General features: G+C 39.4%; 1 protein-coding gene across 6 annotated transcripts in view; it reads left to right on the forward strand.

The window, feature by feature from the left end:
* The window catches only part of SMAD9 (SMAD family member 9), a 76,262-nt gene that overhangs the window by 22,345 nt on the left and 31,723 nt on the right, over positions 1-22,194 (forward strand). The window lies entirely within an intron of this gene.

Here is a 22,194-nt window from a genome sequence, read left to right on the forward strand (position 1 = left end):
AGCAAATGTACTAAATGCCACTGAATTGTTCACTTGAAAATGAATGACTTTGGGGTGTCTGGGTGGCTTAGTTGAGCGTCCAACTCTTGATTTGGGCTCAGGTCATGATCTCAGGGTCGTGGGATTGAGCCCCACATTGGGCTCCACACTAAACATGGAGCTACTCTCTTTCTCCCTCTCTGCCCCTCTGCCCTTCACCCTTGCTCACGAGTTCTCTCTCTAAAATTAAAAAAAAAAAAAAAAGTTTTATGTAATGTGATCTTCACCTTAACAAAATTTGTAAGAACAGGTAAAGTATGTGGTGTGTTAATCATAAGTTTGCTGAGGGGGAAATAAAACAGAAAAGGGTGATAGGAAGATGAGAGAGGGCTTCAATTTAAAATAAAGGAGAGTAGGGGCACCTAGGTGGCTCAGTCGGTTAAGTGTCCGACTTCGGCTCAGGTCATGATCTTGCGGTCCGTGAGTTCAAGCCCCGCATCGGGCTCTGTGCTGATGGCTCAGAGCCTGGAGCCTGTTTCAGATTCTGTGTCTCCCTCTCTCTCTGACCCTCCCCTGTTCATGCTCTGTCTCTCTCTGTCTCAAAAATAAATAAACGTTAAAAGAAAATTTTTTTAAATAAAAATAAAAAAAATAAAATAAAATAAAGGAGAGTAACATAATCCTGTATGTTAACTAACTAGAATTAAAATAAAAACTTAAAAAGAGTACACTTATCTTGATAAGCAATGAGTCATGAATAGAATTGTTGAATCATTATATTGTACACCTGAAACTAATATAAAATTGTATGTTAATTATCCTGGAATTAAAAATTAAGCAAATAAAAAATTATAAATAAATAGATACAGTAAATAAATAGATAAATAAATAAATAAATAAATAAATAAGGCAAGTAAGGCTTTGCTGAGATGACAGGAGTAAATTTCTGAAGGGGATGGGTGAGGGAGACAGCCACGCACATACCTGATGGAAGAACACTACAGAAACAGAAATGCTCTGGGGTAGTTACATGCCTGGCATGTTCAAGGCAAAGGAAGGAGGCAGTTGTGGCAGAAGTAGAGAAAGCAAAGGGGACAGTAGAAGGAAGAGAGATCAGGGAAGTGGATGCTCAAGGAAGGGTCATTCTAACGTGCCACCAGCGTTGAGTATATAGTACTGCAGAGCCTTGTAGACCACTGCAAAGACTTTTATTTGGAGTGAATAAAACCTTTGGAGAGTTTTGAGCAGAGAAGGATCATGAAATTGATTTGTCTTAATAGGGTCGACCAGACCTGTGTTAAGAACAGACGAGGAGCAAGTGCACAAACAGGAAGACCAGTTCGAAGGCCATTATAATAATATAAGGAAGTGTTGTTCTGGCTCTGCTTTTTCCATACGACACAGTTTCACCCACACTGTCATTTCCTTTCCCACTTAAAGATGCTGATAAACTTGGGACTAAATCCCTTTGCTTCAGCCCTGTCGTCTGAGCTCCAGATCCTGTACCTAACTGCCTACTGAATTCCACTTTGATACAGTGCTTCTCCTGAACGTCTACCCACCATACCACTTGAAACCCAGTATATCCAAAATAGACTTCATTGCCATCTATTCGACCCCTGACTTCAATTCTCCTGAATTTGCCATTTTAATGAATGATATACCATCACCTATGTGCCCAAGAAATCTGGACTCTTCCTACTCCCTTAGTCCCAAGAGTCAAGATTTTTTTATATTTTAAAATCTGTACTTTTTCATATAGATTTCAAAGTCACCAAGTCAAGTTATGCAAAAAAATACTACTGCGAATCCTGTCAAAATGGCACAGTATCTACAGATTTATTTGGGGAGAACTGAAATCCTAACAGTTTTGAGTCTATAAATTCATAAACCTGATATAACTCTTCACTTAATTTCTTTCTGCAGTGTTTTGCAGTTTTCATTATAGAGTTCTTGCCCATTTTTTAAATTAAATTTATTCCTAAGTTTATTTCGGGGGGTTTGAAAGTATTGTAAATGCTTTTACTTACTTCATTTTCCACTTGTTCGCTGCTACTTAGTAGGAATAGAATTGGTTTTGCACATTTACCTTTTATCCTTCCACTTGCTAAATTCACTAGTTTCAATTTTTAAAAAATAGATTCAGTAGGATTTTCTTTGTTGTTATTTCTGTTGTTTTGAATATAAACAGTTTTACATCTTCTTTTCTAAGCATTATGGCTGTTTTTTCCCCCTTGCTATATTGCACTAACCAGGACAATGATGAATAGAAGTTGTGTGGGTGGATTTTCTTGCTTTGTTTCCAATCTTAGTGAAAAGTACTTGATGTTTCACCACTAATTATGATGTTAGGTATAGGCTATTGTGGCTGTCCTTTAAAGACTATGGAAATTTCCTTCTATTCCTAGTTTGCTGGGAGTTAATAATTTTTTTAAAACTCATGGATGGGTAGTGACTTGTCAAATGCTTTTTCAGCATTTATTAAGACAATAATATGGTATTTTTCCTTTATTCTGTTTATATGGTGAAGTATGTTGATTTGTTTTCAAATGTAATGCCAATCTTGGATTTCTGTGTTAAATCCTACTTGGACATGGGTATTAATCTTTTTAATACTGCTGGAGGTTATTTGCTTATATTTTGTGAAGGATATTTATATCTATGTTTCTAAGTGGTCTCTTCCAGGGAAAGTTTTTAGTTGTGAATTCAGTTTAACAGAGATAAGGCAATTCAAATATTCAATTTCTTTCTCTGTAGATCAAAAATTAATTATGTTGTATACATCTGTGTAACCCACACTTTTATTAAGACCTAGGACATTTATATCACCCCCAGATGTTCCTGCTAATGAACTTTGGATAAATAGCTCTTTGTAATTTAGGCTCTATATGAACTGAACAATTATAACTGAAAATGAGTTGTAGTATACCGTTTTTTACCAATCACATATTAGCTTTATTTTGTTATCATTTATTAAAAATTTAAAAAAAGAAATTAAAAAAATAGATATTCTGTTAGGTTATCAAAACAGGTTATCAAATTCTGCATTTTTTTAGTATTTAGGAAAAAAAATATTTTAGAACTTCTCAAGATATCCCACATTCCTTAAGTTGATGCCAGATTTAAAACAGACAGACATGAATATATTTTAAATTTCTTGCTTTGTGGTAGACTCATTTGAATGGCAGGCTGAACTTAAGCAGAAAAGGGCTTTGTCATAACATAGAATACTATGCAGCAGTTAAAAAGAATGAAGGAGATTTATACTATACTAACATAGAAAATAACCTTAAGCAAGTTGCAAAATGATAAAATATTTTTATTTTTTATATTATATTAGAGCGAGAGAGCATGTGAGTTAGGGAGAGAGGTAGAGGGGGAGAAAGTGTGAGGGAGAGAGAGAGAGAGAGAGAGAGAGAGAGACGGAGTCCTAAGCAGGCTCCGTGCCCAGTGCAGAGCCTGACTTGGGGCTCCAACCATGATCCAAGGATCATGACCTGAACCAAAATCAAGAGTCTGACGCTCAAATGACTGAGCCATCCAGACACCTCTGATTAAATAATTTAAAAAATACAGACTAATACTACAATTTTTTGTAAGGATCTATCTATGGATGAACATGCAGAGTAAAATACCTACAAATAAGCTCAAACTTGTAACAGTAATCATAGCAAGAAGTACATGAGGATTTGGGGATTGTGGTTGATGATCAGATAAAATTTAACCTTATCTATAATGTTTTAATTTTTGGAGGAGTAATAACTTGATGTGGAACGTATGTAATTAGAACTGTAAAGTGACTTGACTGATTTACATATGACTAGAGGCAAAATGCAACTAGGTCTTGTTTTTAGTTTTGTTTTAGCAATTACTCTTGAACTGTAGAAAACCAGCTTGTAAAATCTGTACAGAGAGTGCTCTAACTCTGGTTGGTTTTGTTTTGTTTTGTTTTGTTTCAAACTATGGCACAAGAGAGTACCGCAAGTGAAGTAAAAATGCAACTTAGAATTAAAATTAAAAATTGAATATTACTCTACCACAGAACTTTAAAAACAAAATATTTAATAACATGAAAATATCATTCATTGAAATAGGAAGAATATAAGACATATCTATGAACTAATGCTATTTTAAAATATGTTTATTTATAAAAAAAGGTTTAAAAATCCACAACAATGTTAACAGGGATAATTATCGCTGTGTGGGTAGACAGTGATTATTTGAGCTGTCTTTTTTCATATTCAGGTGTTTTTTTTTCATGAACACAAATTTTTTTTAAATTTTTTTTTAATGTTTTTATTTATTTTTGAGACAGAGAGAGACAGAGCATGAGCAGGGGAGGGGCAGAGAGAGAGGCAGACACAGAATCTGAAGCAGGTTCCAGGCTCTGAGCTGTCAGCACAGAGCCCGATGCGGGGCTCAAACTCACACACCACGAGATCATGATCTGAGCTGAAGTCAGACTCTCAACTGACTGAGCCACCCAGGTGCCCCACATATTATTTTTTAAATCAAGGTGAGAAAACCCCCTTTCTATCCCAATTAAAGAAGGAAGGAAGGAAGGAAGGAAGGAAGGAAGGAAGGAAGGAAGGAAAGAAGGAAAGAAAGGCTGGACAGGGCAGAGAAGATCAGAGAAGATGGGAAATTCTTAGCATTTGCAAACACGCTATAGGGAGTTCTGTACATCTTTTAAGTGAGAATGTTAGTCGAGATGTGTGTTAGAAACCTGGCGAGTTGGAGAAGAGGTTTGGGAGGGATGGAGGGAAGTGAGCAGGATGGAGAGGAAGAGATGGTTTTGAAATATGTTTAGAAAGTAAACAGTCCACAGGATTGGTAACAGGGTGGGTAGGAATGAGAGAATGAGGGAGAGGTTAATTTTCTCTTTTTTATATTTTTCAACTTAAAAACAAATCATTTCAGATCTATTTTGTAACTGCATTACTCTTTGATATAGACAGAACTGTGATTCTTCTCTTTCCGTGACAAAAACTCCTATCTGAGCCCTTTGGCTTTTGCTAAGGTGGTTTAAAGTAACACTAAATCACAAAGTTTCAAGCTGCCCAGGAAAATGCCATTTCTTTCAAGTGGAGTACAGAAGCCAATATCCAAATCCTTCTATTATCTTCAGCAAAAACAACTGCACAGGGTAACATTTCCTAGGATAACTTAACAAAAATAAAGCACTAAACTTTCTTTCTTTATTCTTTTTTTTATAAACTAAAAAAAATTTAATGTCTATTTTTGAGAGAGGGAGAGAGACAGAGTATGAGTGGGGGAGGGGCAGAGAGAGAGGGAGATACAGAATGTGAAGCAGGCTCCAGGCTCTGAGCTGCCAGCGCAGAGCCTGATGGGGGGCTCAAACTCACAAGCTGTGAGATCGTGACCTGAGCCAAAGTTGGTCGCTCAACTGACTGAGCCACGTAGGCACCTGCTTCCTCTGGTTATTTAAATTCATGGTAAACACATCTTCCTCTGGAATTCTATTTCATTTTTATTCAACAATAATCGAAATACAAATTTTTCAAGATCTCGTGACTATTGAACAGAATTATGATTGATGTTAAACCAGTGGTGATGTTGACACAGAGTGTGATTTTTACCCCCCAGGGGACACTTGACAATATCTGGTGACATTTTTAGGTTGTCACAACTTGCACGGGGTGTGCTACTGACATATAGTGGATAGAGGCCGGGGATGCTGCTAACCATCCTATAATAGACAGGACAGCCGCCACGCAAATTGTTGTTAAAATCAAAGGGGAAAAAATGCCGTAGTGCTGAGATTGAGAAATCTGTGTTAGACCCTTTAAGAGATATGGAGATTCATGGGACTTCCCATTTTAGTAAGGGGTATATATCCAGAAAATTACAATACTGTTTACAGTAGAGGAATAGTTGATACATATATGGATGTAGAGCATTGGGACTCATTGGACAAAGGATGACCTGGGAAACTGAGGAGGGCATGGATTTGAAGACTTCAGGTTGATGGAGCAGTAGAGGGATCTAGCTGGTTAATCTGGCCTAATGCCAACAAGTGCTGGCTGAAACTGACTGCAGGAGATGGGGTGGGTGGCAGCTAGGCAGTTTGGAGTCCCTCACTACCAGATCATGGAGAGAAAACAGGCAGCCATCATTGCCACGAATGTGAAAGAGAGATTGACATAAACAAAGCAATCATAAATCACAGCCAAGGAGATTCATGGGGTAGTAAATGTATCAAGGGCTTAGAGCACTGCCATCTTTTTAATGGGTTGGCTCAAGATTTCCAGGGAGACTTCACGCAGAGGTGAAAAGGGACCACAGCCTCAGAGGAGGTGAAGTTCTCTGCTAGGACCTGAATCAGTGTGAGGCCACACGGGATAAGTGACATATGGGAGGTATAGTGCACCATGAACAGTTGTAGAGATCACATTCAGGTAGGGGATCAGGAGGGCTCTGTGGAGGGCACTGAACTTCAAAGAGGGGAGATTGAGGTCAGGAAGTCGAAAAGGCGCGAATGAAGACACAGCGCCAGGGAGGGCTATAACAAATAATTAACTCTTAGATGCTCACTCAGTGTTCCGTGTGTTGCTTGTAAGTTTATAACTTGTGTTTAGTGGATGCTTAAGAAATGCTTCTTCTTAATCTTTTTATTCATTGTTTTGAGGCCCTTCTGATTATAGATTAGAACCTTTTTCTTAATCTTTTTCTTTCTTTCTTTCTTTCTTTCTTTCTTTCTTTCTTTCTCTCTCTCTCTCTCTCCCTTCCTTCCTTCCTTCCTTCCTTCCTTTCTTTCTTTCTTTCTTTCTTTCTTTCTTTCTTTCTTTCTTTCTTTCTTCTTGAGTCAGAGAGAATGAGTGCCCACTCAACAAGTTGGGCAGAAGGAGACAGAAAGAGAGAATCTTAAGCAGGCTCTACACCCAGTACAGAGCCCCACACAGAGCATTGTGAGATCATGACCTGAAGTGAAATCAAGACTCAGATGCTTAACCAACTGAGCCACTCAGGCACCCCTCCCTGTTTTCGCTTTTTTTTTTTAAACCTTTTTTTAAAATGTTTATTTTTGAGAGAAAGAGCACGTGTGTGAGTGCGGGAGAGGTAGAGAGAGAGGGGGACAGAGGATCCTAAGTGGGCTCTGTGCCGACAGCAGAGAACCTGATGCGGGGCTCAAAGTCACTAACGTCGAGATCATGACCTGACCTGAAATCAGATGCCCAACCAACTGAGCCACCCAGGCACCCCACCCCTCTTTTTCTTAATCTTTGATTAGACTTTGGTTCTTAAATTTTGTTCTGCTGAGAGATATCATTGTTAATTAACAAGAGGGAACATGTTATACATGTCCTCTGAGATTTTGTTTTAAATTTATTAAAACATTTCATGATGTAATAGTTAATACTTTCAAAAGAATATGTGATATATGTGTATAAAAAAGAATATGTGGGGGCGTCTGGGTGGCTCAGTCAAATGTCTGACTCTTGATTTCGGCTCAGGGTGACATCAGTCCCGAGTTGGGCTCTGTGCTGACAGCGTGGAGCCTGCCTGGGTTCCTCTCTCTCTCTCTCTCTCTCTCTCTCTCTCTCTCTCTCTCCCTCCCTCCCCCTCTTTCCCTGTATCCCTCCCCAACTTGTGCATGTGCTCTCTCTCTCTCCTCTCTCTCTCTCAAAGTAAATAAACATTTAAAAAAATTACTAATAGGGACCCAATAAACTCAGTAAATAAATAAGTAAATTGCATTAATTATTTCTCCCTAAGGATTGAAAACTAGTCTAGGATATATACTGGGCTGTGAAATTGGCTAGATCTTGTGGTATGCATATTTCAACTTTAAAAAATGATGGCTAAGTGTTTCTGAAGTGTATAATCCATCTATTCCTACCAATTTTGGTTAATCACATTCTCATCAACACTTGTTATTTCAGACAAAATAAACCAAATGAAGATATATTAATTATTTTTACATACGTTCTAATTTTACAATTAAAAATTTCTTACTGAATAAAATGCCAGACTTCTAGAAGTCTGGAGAACACTGAGTTATCCTGTATTCAGTTGAGAGCTTGCTTAGGGAGGTCTTCACATTTTCTTTGCTTAAATGTACATCTTCCTTGTTATTCTGTATGCTTTATTACTCAAGTGTGCAACTATTGATCTATCTCAGTTGTGGCTTGGCATTTGATTATTTTATAGTCAAGCATTACTGAGAAATTACTTGCTAAGTAAACCTGAAACTTACTGAGAAAATAGCTATGTTGTCCTCGATGTAGTATGACACATTTCATTCCAGAAACATTGAAATTTTTATGGACATTTGGTGATATCAGTTTTAAAGCTCAAAGGTTTGGTTAAATGTATATAATCAGGCTGTTTGATGAAAAGTTTTGGTTGAATTTTTTTTTTTAAATGTGGCCTTATAGACCCAGCCCTAAATCTTAGGCTGATTTGTAAGAATTTTACTTAGCTCATTTTTGTAGGTCTTGCCACCATTTTTAAGGTGGAGACTGTCTTTCCTGATATTTTCTTTACACTTACTAAGGTAGTGCTTCTGTATGCTGGTGTATCCCCTCCTGGCTTCTGCTGTGTTTCATGAATCCATAGCATGTAAAAATCTACTTGTTAGTCTGGATATAGTGACTAAACTACATAGGAAGAATTTTTGTTCTGCACAATGATTAACTTCATTGTTCATGGCTATCCTCTTGGTTAATGGGTGATCAAACATAACCTTGCAAGGCACTTTTCTTATGCCTGTCTGACGTAGGTGGCTCCAGCTTCATCTTTCAGGTCAGTGGTACAGTCAAGCCTGGTCACCCAATAATGCTATTCTGTATATATTTCAACAAAATTGTCATCATCACGGACAAAAATTTTTCCAGCATGGTCTTGCACTTTGTCATTCTTTTGGGTGTTTTTCTGGCTTGAGCATATACAGAGCTCATTACAATGGACAAGCTCACGTTTACTCCTGCACAGGTTCAGTTTTTTGTTTTGTTTTTAGATTCTGGAATTCTTTCTCAGCAGTAGGAATCCACACTGTACATCTAAAGAGCACTTGCTTGCACAATGGGAGAGTAGCAGTGAGCAGATGTGACGCAGTGTAGAAGGAGTTGATGAATTTACCCTCAGAAATACTAGGACTCTAGTAGGTATCATGTCCTCAGTTATACCTGTCTGCATTTGCAGACTGGAGAAAATGTAACAAGTTGGAGCAGCTCAAGTTCATGCACGGAAGTCCATCCAGTTCAGGTCTAGGGAACAGGGGAACAGTCCTTTGGGTGTCAGTGACAGAATGTGGGTCTCCCCAGACCTGTACAATGAAGAAAACACATTGCTTCTGGGCTGGGCCAGGCCAGGGTTTTAGACTCTCTGTGATGAAATTACTGTTGCCACCTATGTTTAAAATAAAGATAAAATAAAACAAAACAAAACAATACGCTCCCATAAACCATTTAGTAAAGTCAAAGCTAGCCCAGCAGGTATCCTTTATTACATTTTGAAGACTAAATATTTTGAAGCAGTTTAATGGCATTGTGTCCTGACTTAAAATTCTTTTGGGGCGCCTGGGTGGCTCAGTCGGTTAAGCGTCTGACTTCAGCTCAGGTCACGATCTTGCGGTCCGCGAGTTCGAGCCCCGCGTCGGGCTCTGGGCTGATGGCTCAGAGCCTGGAGCTTGCTTCCGATTCTGTGTCTCCCTTTCTCTCTGCCCCTCCCCCGTTCATGCTGTGTCTCTCTCTGTCTCAAAAATAAATAAACGTTAAAAAAAAAAAAATTAAAAAAAAAATTCTTTTAATTCCTTGAGTAATGAAGTTGTTTGACCTGGGAAGCTACTGTAGCACACAGCACAGCACCCAGTAGCATGGTGGAGACTGAATCTAAAAATTTTGAGAATTACCTCAGGATGACTTCCCGAAGGATATTTTTAAGGGCTTTTTAGAAATAATTCCTACATTTTGTAGTGCACCTGAACACAAGGAAGGGTAGTAACATGTTTTTCTGGTAGCAGGTATGTGACCATTCATTCTTCTATATAGATTTGTATTTCTCAGAGGACCAAAGCGAGAAAGAAGAAAAGTAAAAGGCCATTTATTGTGTTTACAATAATTATAAGCTGGAGTTATGGAAGTTAATTAAAAAAAAATTTTTGAGGGGGCACCTGGGTGGTTCAGTCGGTTAAGCATCTGACTCCGGCTCCGGTCATGATCTCATGGTTCATGAGTTCGAGCCCTGCATCAGGTTCTGTGCTGACAGCTCAGAACCTGCTTAGGATCCTCTCTCTCTCCCTCTCCCTCTCTCTCTCTTTCTCTCTCTTCCCCCCCCCCACTCATGCTCTCTCTGTCTCTCTCAAAAATAAACATTAAAAATTTTTTTTCATGTGTCTCATTATACATTACTTGTGCATTGACATATGAGACGTTCTGAATGAAAAAAATAGGGAAAGTTGTGAAAAGCCATGTTTCTGTCCTCTGTGTAATATGGTTGTGATGTAGTGTCCCTACTGTGCCACCAGATCACATTTCCCATATTTGGGCTGAACTACATTTATCGAGAGAGAGAGGGAGGGAAGGAGGGAGGCAGTGGTGGATGGAGGAGGGGGGATGAAGAAAGAGAGAGGGAGGGTGGGGAGAGAGAATATGAGAATGAAAGTTTGTATTTGTTGAAGGGAAGCTTGTTTCTGTTGTTCCCAAACACTACTCAGGGTTAAAAAAAAATGACATCCAAGCTGTCCTGAGGTGACTTTACAACAATGGAAGGTGGGAATATACCTCATTACCTACAAAACCAATTTTAAAACACGTGAGTTTTTTTGTTTTGTTTTGTTTTGTTTTGTTTAAGGGAAAATATCCCTTTCCCAAAATTCAGCTAAGCTGTTCTACATGGTTATCATCTGATATTTAGAATTGTTATTGGTTTTCTGAAAGACATGCTGGGAACATTTTTAAAAAGCGGCTTATTGACTACATCAGTAAAATAATGTATTGCTTACAAAAAGGCTGGAACAGTTATAAAATTCTTAAAAGTTTTAAGGTTTGGTGTTTTGAAGGGCAAAGAGTTTTGAAGGGCAAGGGTATTCATTATTGCCCAACAAAAACATTTAGATAAGATGGGCAGAATATATTTTTTTAAATGTTTATTTATTTTGAGAGAGAGAGAGCATGGGGAGAGGGGCAGAGAGAGGGAGAGAGAGAATCCAAGCAGGCTCCGCACTGTTAGTGGAGAGCCCAACGTGGTGCTCGATCTCACAAACCATGAGATCATGACCTGAGCCAAACTCAAGAGCTGGATGCTTAACTGACTGAGCCACTCAAGCGCCCCTTACATTGTTTTAAATTAGAATTGAATTTTAGAAGTAGGAAGGTAAAATGAATTCTCTTAATTAAACTAAAGAGTCTAGATTGTTTCTTTTTTTTTTTTTTTTAATTTTTTTTTTCAACGTTTTTTATTTATTTTTGGGACAGAGAGAGACAGAGCATGAACGGGGGAGGGGCAGAGAGAGAGGGAGACACAGAATCGGAAACAGCCTCCAGGCTCCGAGCCATCAGCCCAGAGCCCGACGCGGGGCTCGAACTCACGGACCGCGAGATGGTGACCTGGCTGAAGTCGGACGCTTAACCGACTGCGCCACCCAGGCACCCCGAGTCTAGATTGTTTCTGACCAAAGAATCAGATACCTTTAGGAGTAAACTTTGTGAAGTTTAGCAGTTAACTGGGAACTGCAACATAAAGAACTTGGTAAATACTTATGAAGTGGAAGGATATTTATTCCTGAAAAAGCTGCATACAATCAGACTTTTGTAAATTGAATAATACTTTTACATTTATCATGACTCATTTTCTAGGACGAATAGTCTCTCTCAAATTTATATTTGTGGTAATCCCAGATTTTCATGGGTCAGGATTGCTTGGAGTAAGGACACCTTTAAGATGCCTTGTGTTGCTTAAGATCTGGTTTATTCTTTCTGAGGTTGCTAACGTACAGAAAAGTTTAATTTTTTTTTTTTTTAAAGGGCAGCAGTTATTTGCCAGTTTATAAACAATTCAGTAAAAATAGATTTAAGGATCTTCAATTTGTAATTGATAAGTCATGCATGTTGAAATAGTTGGCTGTGATCCTTATTCTCTTTGAGAATGCAGAGTGTCTTATAAACACATTAAGAGTTACAAATATATCCGGGCGCCTGGGTGGCTCCGTCAGTTAAGCTTCCGACTTTGGCTCAGCTTATGATCTCATGGCTCATGGGTTCAAACCCCACATCCGGCTCTGTGCTGACAGCTCAGAGCCTGAAGCCTGCTTCAGATGCTGTCTCCCTCTCTCTATGCCCCTCATTCCCTCTCTCTCTGTCTCTCAAAAATAATTAAACATTAAAAAACATTTTTTTTAAGTTACAAATACAGAGAGAAGAAAGAATTGCGCTGTAATATGACAGTATACATTTGTGCCTAGTGAAATTTCAATCAAAGCACTCTAATGCAAATAATAAACCATGCTAGAATTAGGTATAAATTGAGAATAGGCTCTAAGTAACACATAGTCTACCTTTTTGCAACCTGTTTGGGTCCCACTGTGAGTAAAGGCCTACTTTGTTTTTATAATCCTGGCTCTCTGCTGAATTCTGGGTATGCAGTTAAAGTTTTAGGACAAGTGAGAGCTCTTGATGAATGAAACAGCTCATTCCTGTGTATAAGATTGTTGCTACCTACTGGCTAACTAGGAATGCAAGATTTATCTTGGGAGTGAAGGGAACTTGGAAGCACATTTTAGAGTGATGGCAGACCACTTTCAGAACAGATGTGGGAAATCCAGTCTTCCCATAGTTTTAACAAGAGATGAACCAAGATATGTGAGTACTATTAGTACTCAGAGAGACTAATTATATGTACTTCTTCAAAATGTGTTGAGAGGGGGCCCTGAGGGGTTCAGTCAGTTAAGTGTCCAACTTTTGATTTGGGCTCAGGCCGTGATCTCACAGTTTGTGAGTTTGAGCCCCGCATTGGGTACTGCGCTGACAGCACGGAGCCTATTTGGGATTCTGTCTCTCCCTCTCTCTCTGTCCCTACCCTGCACTAAATAAATAAATAAATAAATAAATAAATAAATAAATAGCATTTAAAAAAAAACAAAAACAAAAAAATGAGTTGAGGAAGGATGGGGAAAATAATTAACATTCAAGCATGAAAAATCAGTGCTTGCAATAAGTGGGCAAAATCCTTTCCACTTTTCTAGAGTTCACTTCCCAGTTTTCTGTTGGGGTCTTTCTGACTCTGGAGGTAATTTTCAGTTTATACAAAAAAAGTACAGAAGTAACATGTCTTTCCCTGTTCTCTCCAGGCACCATTAGTTCTTTTCCGAAAACAATGAATGTTGTCAGTTTCATGTGCAGCCTTTCAGAGTAATGAAAGTATTTATCTCTGGCCCCTTCCTCTAAGCTATTATATTAAAGTGTTTAAAAGACAATCAAGTTAATCACATTTTTTTGTATGGAACACAAATACTGTGTATCACCATCAGAATTTCTTCCGTCTTTCCTAACTTCTGAGGGCTGAGTGCATGTGCGTCACAAAAAAACATTTAGAGGTGTTATTTTTTTTCCCCGCCTTAGGGCACTGCCTACTTTAATAAGAACGTGACCAACTTATATTTTGAGAGCTTATTGTAGTGATATTTTTGCGCCTCTTAGGGATAAGTGCCCAAGCACCGGCTTGGCTGTCCTGCTTCTTTTTCCAGCTCTGGTCATTTCCTCTTGTCATTAAGGGGAAAGAGCCCAGTGGTGGAGGAGCCAGGTTTTTGGACTTAAAAGGGAGCAATGTTCATTTTCCAAGAGTATATCTAGTTTTTCCTGAAGTTCCTCAGAGTGGGACCCTCCAAGGGTTTTGTTGTCAATCATGCTCTATGGGAGTTTGCCTTTTGTTTTTTATCCCATAATTCAGAACACGCTCCTGCCTTCCCACCCTCTCCCTACTTCCTATCTTTTCCTTGCTTCTCAAATCTCTCACCCCTGCCCCTCCAGTCGTACTCAGACTTCATCAAGACATCAGATCTTTTGGAGGGAATACTCTCATTCTTGCTGTGACCAGATGGACAGGCCTGCACTACCCTCTTTCTCTGCTCTTTCCGTTCGTAGGCTGTTCCACTTCCTATCTTTTGCAACATGAATGTTGCATAGCTACCGCCCCTGTGAGGGCTCCCACAGTCTCTCCCATGAACTTTACAGCATCTTCTAGTTGGTTTCCCTGCTTTCTCTCCTCTCTGATTTATTCTCCATACGAGCTGTTGTGATCATTGAAAAATACATGAGGTCACTAAACTTAATTGCTTTTTAAATCCATTCAAAGGCTTCCCTTTGCACTTAAAATAAAACCAGTTTTCCATATGTTGCTTTCAAGGTCCAGCACAGCTGTCTCCCGTCCTCACCTCCAGCCCCACCTCTAGCTGTGTACCTCCTTGCCCACTCCTCCTTGGCCACACAGGCTTCCCTTCAGTTTCCCAAGGGCACCAAGTTCTCCCCGAGGCTATGCCACCCTCTTAGAGCTTTTGCCTGGAGTTCTCATCCCACAGCTTGTGGACAGGCTGGCACTTCCTCTTCCTCTCAGTTTAATTGTTACATCCTCTGAAGTCTTCCCTAGTAGGTCCAAGGAGATCTCTTGCCCCTGCTTTTCTCTGTCTCAACACTAGAAACTAATGTTTCCTAGTTTCAACACTAGGAAACACTATGCATTTTCTGCATAGTACTTTATGGTTTGTTAACATTTGCTTTAATATTCAGAGAAGATTCTAAGCTCTGTGAAGGCAAGGACCATGTGTGCTTTGTTCACCACTAGGCAGTGCCTGGCACAAAGTAAGCACTGATGGTAGGTATTTTTGTTGAAATACACAGATGATTGACTGCTGAGTAACAAATGAAGCTTGGTTCTGATTTATCCTTCAAGTACGGAAATTGTTCCTTTACAACAGAAAGCCAGTCCTTCACTTGAACTGGGTGTCCCTTTAGAATCACAGTATTTGGGAGATTGAAGAGACCTCGGATGACTTTTATCCTGCCTTCCTATCATGCATGTCCCTTCTCTCATCATCCTCCATTTCAGTACAGAGTTCAGACTCAGCTTTGGGTTCGTGTCCTCTCTTGTTCCCAGTCTCGGCATGGCCGGGGAGACACCTGTTGTTGCTTTCCTCCTATCTCCTTTGGGTACCACTGCTTCCTACTTGTGTGATCTTGGAGAAGTTACTTAATTTGGATGTGCTTCCGTTTTCTCAAATATAAAGTGCAGTTATAATAACCACGCACGCCTGTGCAGTGATTCAGGGAAGAAATGCATGTGAAAACTTACCACCATAATACTCAGTACATGTTAGCCATAAGCCTTTCTTACTTCCGCTTTGTTTTTATTATTTCCATGAACGCTAGTCTTTTAAAAAATTATTGCAGTAATCATAAAATTTATGCAGTATCATAAAATTTACCCTATTAACCATTTTTAAGTGAACAATTTGGAGGTATCAAATACATTCATAATGTACATCGTTGTAATGTTCATATTGCTGTGCAACCATCACCATTATTCACCTCTGTAACTCTTTTCATTTTGTAAAATTAAAATTTCTATGCACATTAAAATAACTTGCCACCTCTCCCCACTGTCCCCCCCAGCCTCTGGCAACCACTATTCAAATAAATGGATTCATATAATATTTGCCCTTTTGTGTGTGACTTACTTCATTCTGCATATTGTCTTTGAGATTCATTTATCTTATAGCATGTCTTAGAATTATTTCTATTTATTTATTTATTTAGAGGAAATGAGCAGGGGAAGGGCAGAGGGAGAGGGGGAGAGAGAGAGAGAATCGTAAACAGGCTCCATGCCCAGTGGGGAGCCCGATGCAGGGCTCAATGTCATGACTGTGAGATCATGACCTGATCGAAAATCAAGAGTTGGGTGCTTAACCGACTGAGCTACTCAGGTTCCCCAATTTCTTTCCTTTTAAAGGTTGGGTAATATTTCATTATGTGCAATGGAATAGTATTTATGTATCCATTTTTCTGTTAATGGACATTTGGGTTGTTTCCATCTTTTGGTTTTTGTGAATAATGCTGCTGTGAACATTGGTTTACAATTATCTCTTCAAATCTCTGATTTCCATTAAAAAAAATTTTTTTAATGTTTATTTATTTTTGAGACAGAGAGAGACAGAGCATGAACGGGGAGGGTCAGAGAGAGGGAGACACAGAATCTGAAACAGGCTCCAGGCTCTGAGCTGTCAGCACAGAGCCCGACACGGGGCTCGAACTCACGGACCGCTAGATCGTGACCTGAGCCGAAGTCAGACGCTTAACCGACGGAGCCACCCAGGTGCCCCATGATTTCCATTTTTTTCAAGTATATATCCAGAAATGGACTTGCTGGATCATATGATAATTCTACTTAAAAGTTTTTGAGGGGTACCTGGGTGGCTCCGTCGGTTAAGCATCTGACTTTGGCTCAGGTCATGATCTCAACAGTTCATGAGTTCGAGCCCACATTGAGCTCTCTTGCTGTCGGAATGGAGCCTGCTTCAGATCCTCTGTCTCCCTCTCTCTCTGCCCCTACCCCGCTCATTCTCTCTCTCTCTCAAAAATAAATAAACATTAAAAAACATTTAAAAAATAAATAAATTTTTTTTTTTAGGTTTTTTTTTTTTTTTAACGTTTATTTATTTTTGAGACAGAGAGAGACAGAGAATGAACGGGGGAGGGGCAGAGAGAGAGGGAGACACAGAATCGGAAGCAGGCTCCAGGCTCTGAGCCATCAGCCCAGAGCCCGACGCGGGGCTCGAACTCACGGACTGCGAGATCGTGACCTGAGCTGAAGTCGGACGCTTAACTGACTGCGCCACCCAGTCGCCCCAAAAAATAAATAAAATTTTTGAGAAATTGCTATACTGTTTTCCACAGTGGCTGTACCATTTTACATTCTCACCAGCAGTGCACAAGTGTTCTGAGTTCTCTGAATTATCTGCATTCTCAACACTATCTCTTCTTTCCTTTCTTTCTTTTTTTTTAATAGTAGCTGTCCTAATGGACATGAGGTAGTATCTTATTGTAGTTTTGGCTTGCATTTCCCTAATGATTAGTGATGTTGAACATCTTTTAATGTGCTTATTGGGCATGTATATATTCTTTAGAGAAATGTATGTTCAAGTCTTTTGTCCATTTTTTAATCAGGTTGTTTGGATTTCTGTTGAGTTTTATATATTCTGGATATTAATCCCTTATCAGGCATATGATTTCCAAATATTTTCTTTCATTCTATGGGTTGCCTTTTTATTCTGTTGATAGTGTCTTTTGATGTACAACATTTTTAAATTTTTGTGAAGTGTAATTTGTGTATTTTTTTTTCTTTGTTTGCCTGTGCCTTGGTGTCATGTCGAAGAAATCATTGCCAAATCCAGTGTCCTGCGGTTTTTTGCCCTATATTTTCTTCTAAAAGTTGCTAATGGTTTTAGGTCTTACATTTAAGTCTTGATCCATTTCATGTTGATTTCTGAATGTAGTCTTAGATAAAGGTCCAACTTCCTTCTTTTGCATGTGGATATTCAATTTTCCCAGCACCATTTGTTTGTAAGGTTGTCCTTTCCCATTGAATGGTCTTGGCATCTTTGTCAAAAATTATTTGACCATATATGCAAGGATTTATTCCTGGACTCTCCATTCTGTTCCATTGGCCAGTATGTCTGTCTTTGTGCCTGTACCACAATGTCTGTTTTTAACTTTAAAACACTTGTTATTGCCATATTAATTACTGGTATACAAAAGTGCTATAAAAATAGGGATACTGTAGGGATACTATGGATTAGAGGGTCAAAATTGATAAGATTGAAAAATTAAAAAACAAAAATATTGAAACAATTATGTCTCAACGTGGTGAGTGTTTCTGGAGTGGGCCCTTGCAGAATGGGCAAATGCCATCTGATCCCCTACGCTGGCTGGCATACAGCGTGGTTGGTGATGTAGACTTTTCTTGGACACACTGACAAGGAAGCAGTGCCCCTGAAGGGTTGCTCAGAAGTTCTGTGTGTGCAATGCTTTGGCATGCTCCAGGGCAGATAGCCAACATATTCATCATAAATGGTATTTTTTAAATTTTGTTCTTGTCAGGATTAAAATCACCAGTTGAATCTTCCAAGGAGGACAGTAAGGAAAAATAATCTTGAGTAACTGCTAACAGGAGTTTGATTTAAACCAACAACTTAAAAATGAAATGTTCCTATCTCCCAAACTTTTGTACAGCCTGACAAATTGGAATTTAGGGTGGAATTAGGTAGTTAAATCATAGTGTATATGCTTGTGGTCAGCTCTGCTCTTCTTTTAAGTGGTCCTGTTTATTTTAAAAACTTGAAAATGAGGGGGTTTTTTTGCTTACTCAGTTGAGGTTTATTGTAAAACTCAGATGCCCAAAAAAGAAAGTACTGTTTTGTGGGGCACCTGGGTGGCTCAGTCGGTTGAGTGTCTGACTTCGGCTCAGGTTATGATCTTGCGGTCCGTGAGTTCAAGCCCCACGTCGGGCTCTGTGCTGACAGCTCGGAGCCTGGAACCTGCTTTGGATTCTGTGTCTCCCTCTCTCTCTGCCCCTCCCCCACTCATACTCTGTCTCTCTCTCAAAAATAAATAAACATTAAAAAAAAAAAAAAAGGAAATACTGTTTTGTGCTGTATGTGAAGTGGACCACGAGTGAGCCAGAGGAGGGATGAGCTGTGCTTTTGTCCTTCTGCCTACAGAAGGCAAGCTGTAATGGCCAGCAGATAACATTTGTGGAGGTCTGGGGTGATGAGGGCTTTGACTGAAGGCACTGCATGTATGTCAAACACAGTAATACCAAGCATATGTTTTCTTTTTTTTTTAATTTTTTTTTAACGTTTTATTTATTTTTGAGAGAGGGAGAGACAGAGCATGAACAGGGGAGGGTCAGAGAGAGGGAGACACAGAATCTGAAATGGGCTCCAGGCTCTGAGCTGTCAGCACAAAGCCTGACATGGGGCTCGAACTCACGGACCGCAAGATCATGACCTCAGCCGAAGTCGGCCGCTTAACCGACTAAGCCACCCAGGCGCCCCGCAAGCATATGTTTTCACTCTGGTTCCTTCGTGGTAATAAAGACAATGCTAGAAAGAAACAAAAGTATGGAGAGAAGAGTGGAAATCATGCTGTGTTGGTACATGACATTTGCTATAAAGAGGGTCAATTTGACAACAGTGGAAAAAATTGTTGTTTTGCTCTGCTCTATGCAATACAGCTTCATGAGTGAAGTCTTCGTTCTCAGGCTGTGCTACCCCAGGAGTAGACTAGGGTAGTAATGTCGTGTCGGCAGCAGCTGAAGGAGTCACACAGTCCCATGTGGCAGGTTACAGCCGACAGCCGTGGAGTCGTGGAACTATTGCCCAGGCAGAGCCTACTTTGAGGGTGAGCCCCCCTTGATCTGCAGACAAGGAAATGAGGGGGGCCAGAGAGACCACATGATTTGTCAAAGCTCACATGGTTGGTTTGTGACAAGGCATAGACAGTTGTCTTAGGAAAGTGAGAATTTAACCACAAAAAGAATTACTAGGAAATTATCCTAATCTGCCAAGTTAGTTTGTTTTTTAACTGTGACCTACATCCTTCTAAGGGCAGCTCAGTAATCATCTCCAAAATCCTTCCAGAACCCCCAAAGTTGGGCCAGAGACTCCTCCCCCTGTACCACCTGGCATCTCTCTTCCATAGCTCTTGTTAGATGTTGTGGAAATTGTCTGGTCAGGTTTTTGTTTATAAATACTTCACATACATTCATCTTTATAGACTATAAAGATGGCTTTATCCTTCTTTGTACTTTATAGGAATAGAGTAACTAACTACAGCAGTATTAACAACCCCCCTCCTATTTGTGGAACAGTTTTTTAATAACCTCCCTGGGAGTGCTCTGTTTTAATGATGATGGTGGGCCTGGGCAGTGCTACTTGAGGAGGTCGTGCTCAGTTTGAGCAGATAGTCTAAGGGCATTTAAATTATCTGACAGTGGAAAGCTGTTCTGAGCCAGGTTGACACTACTAAACAAGCTTGCATGGGGGGAGGGGGGGTGCACTATTGATGTCAGAGTGATGACCAGCTGGAGATAAACAAGGGGCCCTTTGTTCCTTTGGTGGCAAAGACTTTATATGAGTGAGAATGGAATGGCCTTAATGAACCTTCAATGGTTCCCCTGGACAAATGGGAACTGAGGCCTTAATGTTAGTGAGAGTCCAAGTCTGATTCACTTTTTAAATTTACTTGTTCTATTAAAAAACGTATCAAAACAAAGAACAAGTGTAGAGAATATTATTTTGAACATCTGTGTACCCACCAGCCAGCTTTATTAAACCTTAACTTTTTGATATTTTCTATCCTCTTTCCTTCCCTGCCTGGAGGCTCCTATTACAAATTTAGTGCTAAATACTCTGAGATTCTAAATTTGACTTTTTGGGGCCTCCCTCAATGCGAGAGCCTCTGTGTAATGCGATGGGAGCTGGGTCTTAGAGCTATAAAGAGCCACTGTGAGACCATTATATAGATTCAGAATGTGGCAGTGAGATCAGACTGTAGAGCCAGGGTTCCTTGGACCTTAGGTTTCTGACCAGTCGGTGTTTCCCCAAGGGATGAGGAGGGAGAGTGGCCCTGGCAAGTCACTTATCAAGGTGAACCTCAAACAGACATGGCTTGAGGAACTCTATGGCTTAAAGGTAGTGCTTTTCAATCTTTTTTGACTGTAACCCACAATACCAAATGACATTACATTGTGCATTGCAGATTCCATTGTGACCCTCATGGCCGTCTGTCACACAGAACATACACCTCTGAATGAAAGTTTTAGCGAAATAATCCTCTTCCTTTGTTAGCTGCACTGCACTATAGTCTATTTTGTTGTTTTTACAAAAGCTGTTTTGTTCTAATAAGTTGATTTCAAGTGCCATTCGTAGATAGGAACACATAGTTTAAAACAACAATGAGCCCTGGTTTAGAGAACTGTTACTTGTCTGCTGGAACAAACGTTTTTTAAAGGGTATATTTAGTTTAACTCTGTGGAACATTTTATAGAAAGCTTTTATCAGTCACTGACCTAAACTTAAATATTTATTTCACAATTTACTAATAGAAATCCCATGTAAAACTAAGCAGAATTCAAAGCCTGTTGGGGGTTCAGATTATTCTGCATCATGTTACTTCTCTTTAGAGCTCCTAATCTTCTTCAACCATTGCTTTAAGGCAGCCTGTCTTGATTAAGTAAACAGAACTAGAACATAGTGACTTAACTGTATTTCATGACCGTTAAGCCACAAAATCAACCTTTCTAAATAAAACCGGGTGTAAGTCAAACTTCCAAGTGAAAAAACCCAGCTATCAAGCCCTCAAGTCTCCTTTCCATCATCATTTACCTCTATACACTGCTAAATAAAGTCTATATACGGAATAAAATGATGCAGGTGTTGTTTTAATTTACTAAATTCACCAATTTTTGAGTAACCAAGCTGGCATCCTCCTCACTTGGGGCCCCTGATAATTACAATAGCAGGGGTTTATGTAGCACCTTCGTTGGGAGAAGTTTATATCATTGTGTTCAGAAAGGTGCAGCTTTCCCTCTAGGGAAGTGGAGGAGAAAATGATATTTAATTCATACTAAACAAGCAATTGTTGGAGATGTTGAGCTAGATTGATTCTTGAATACTGAGAGTTTGCTTGTTCCAAAATGTTACCAACAGACACTTTAAACTTTAATAAGGTAGCTGGTTTCTAAAATCTGGAGGAGGGAGAGGGTTTTGTTTAAGCCAACTATTTCATGGAGGAGGAAGTATAGTTCAACCTCAGGAAATTTAAATGGGAATGTTGAATAACTGGGAAAGAATGTCTCCTCTGGGTGCCAGGGCGAAGAAGAATTCAGCTGATTTTCAGGCAGAATAACAAATGTGACAGCAGTACCTCTTTCTGTCCACATTTATGTACCGTGACTATATGTAACTTCTAAAAAAGCAGTTCCCAAACTTTTTTGGTCTTATGACTTCTTTCTACTCTTAAGAATTATTGAGAACTCCAAAGGTTCTTTGTGTATGTGTCTTATATCTATCAAATATTTACCATTTTGAAATTAAGACTGAGAAACTTAAAAATACTTAATTATTCATTAAAAGAGAATGATAAACCCATTATATATTAGCATAAACATTTTTATTTAAAAAACTATATTTAAAAAGAATTA

This window comes from Panthera onca, chromosome A1, assembly GCF_046562875.1.
Source record: "Panthera onca isolate mPanOnc1 chromosome A1, mPanOnc1 haplotype 2, whole genome shotgun sequence".
Taxonomy (NCBI): Eukaryota; Metazoa; Chordata; class Mammalia; order Carnivora; family Felidae; genus Panthera; species Panthera onca.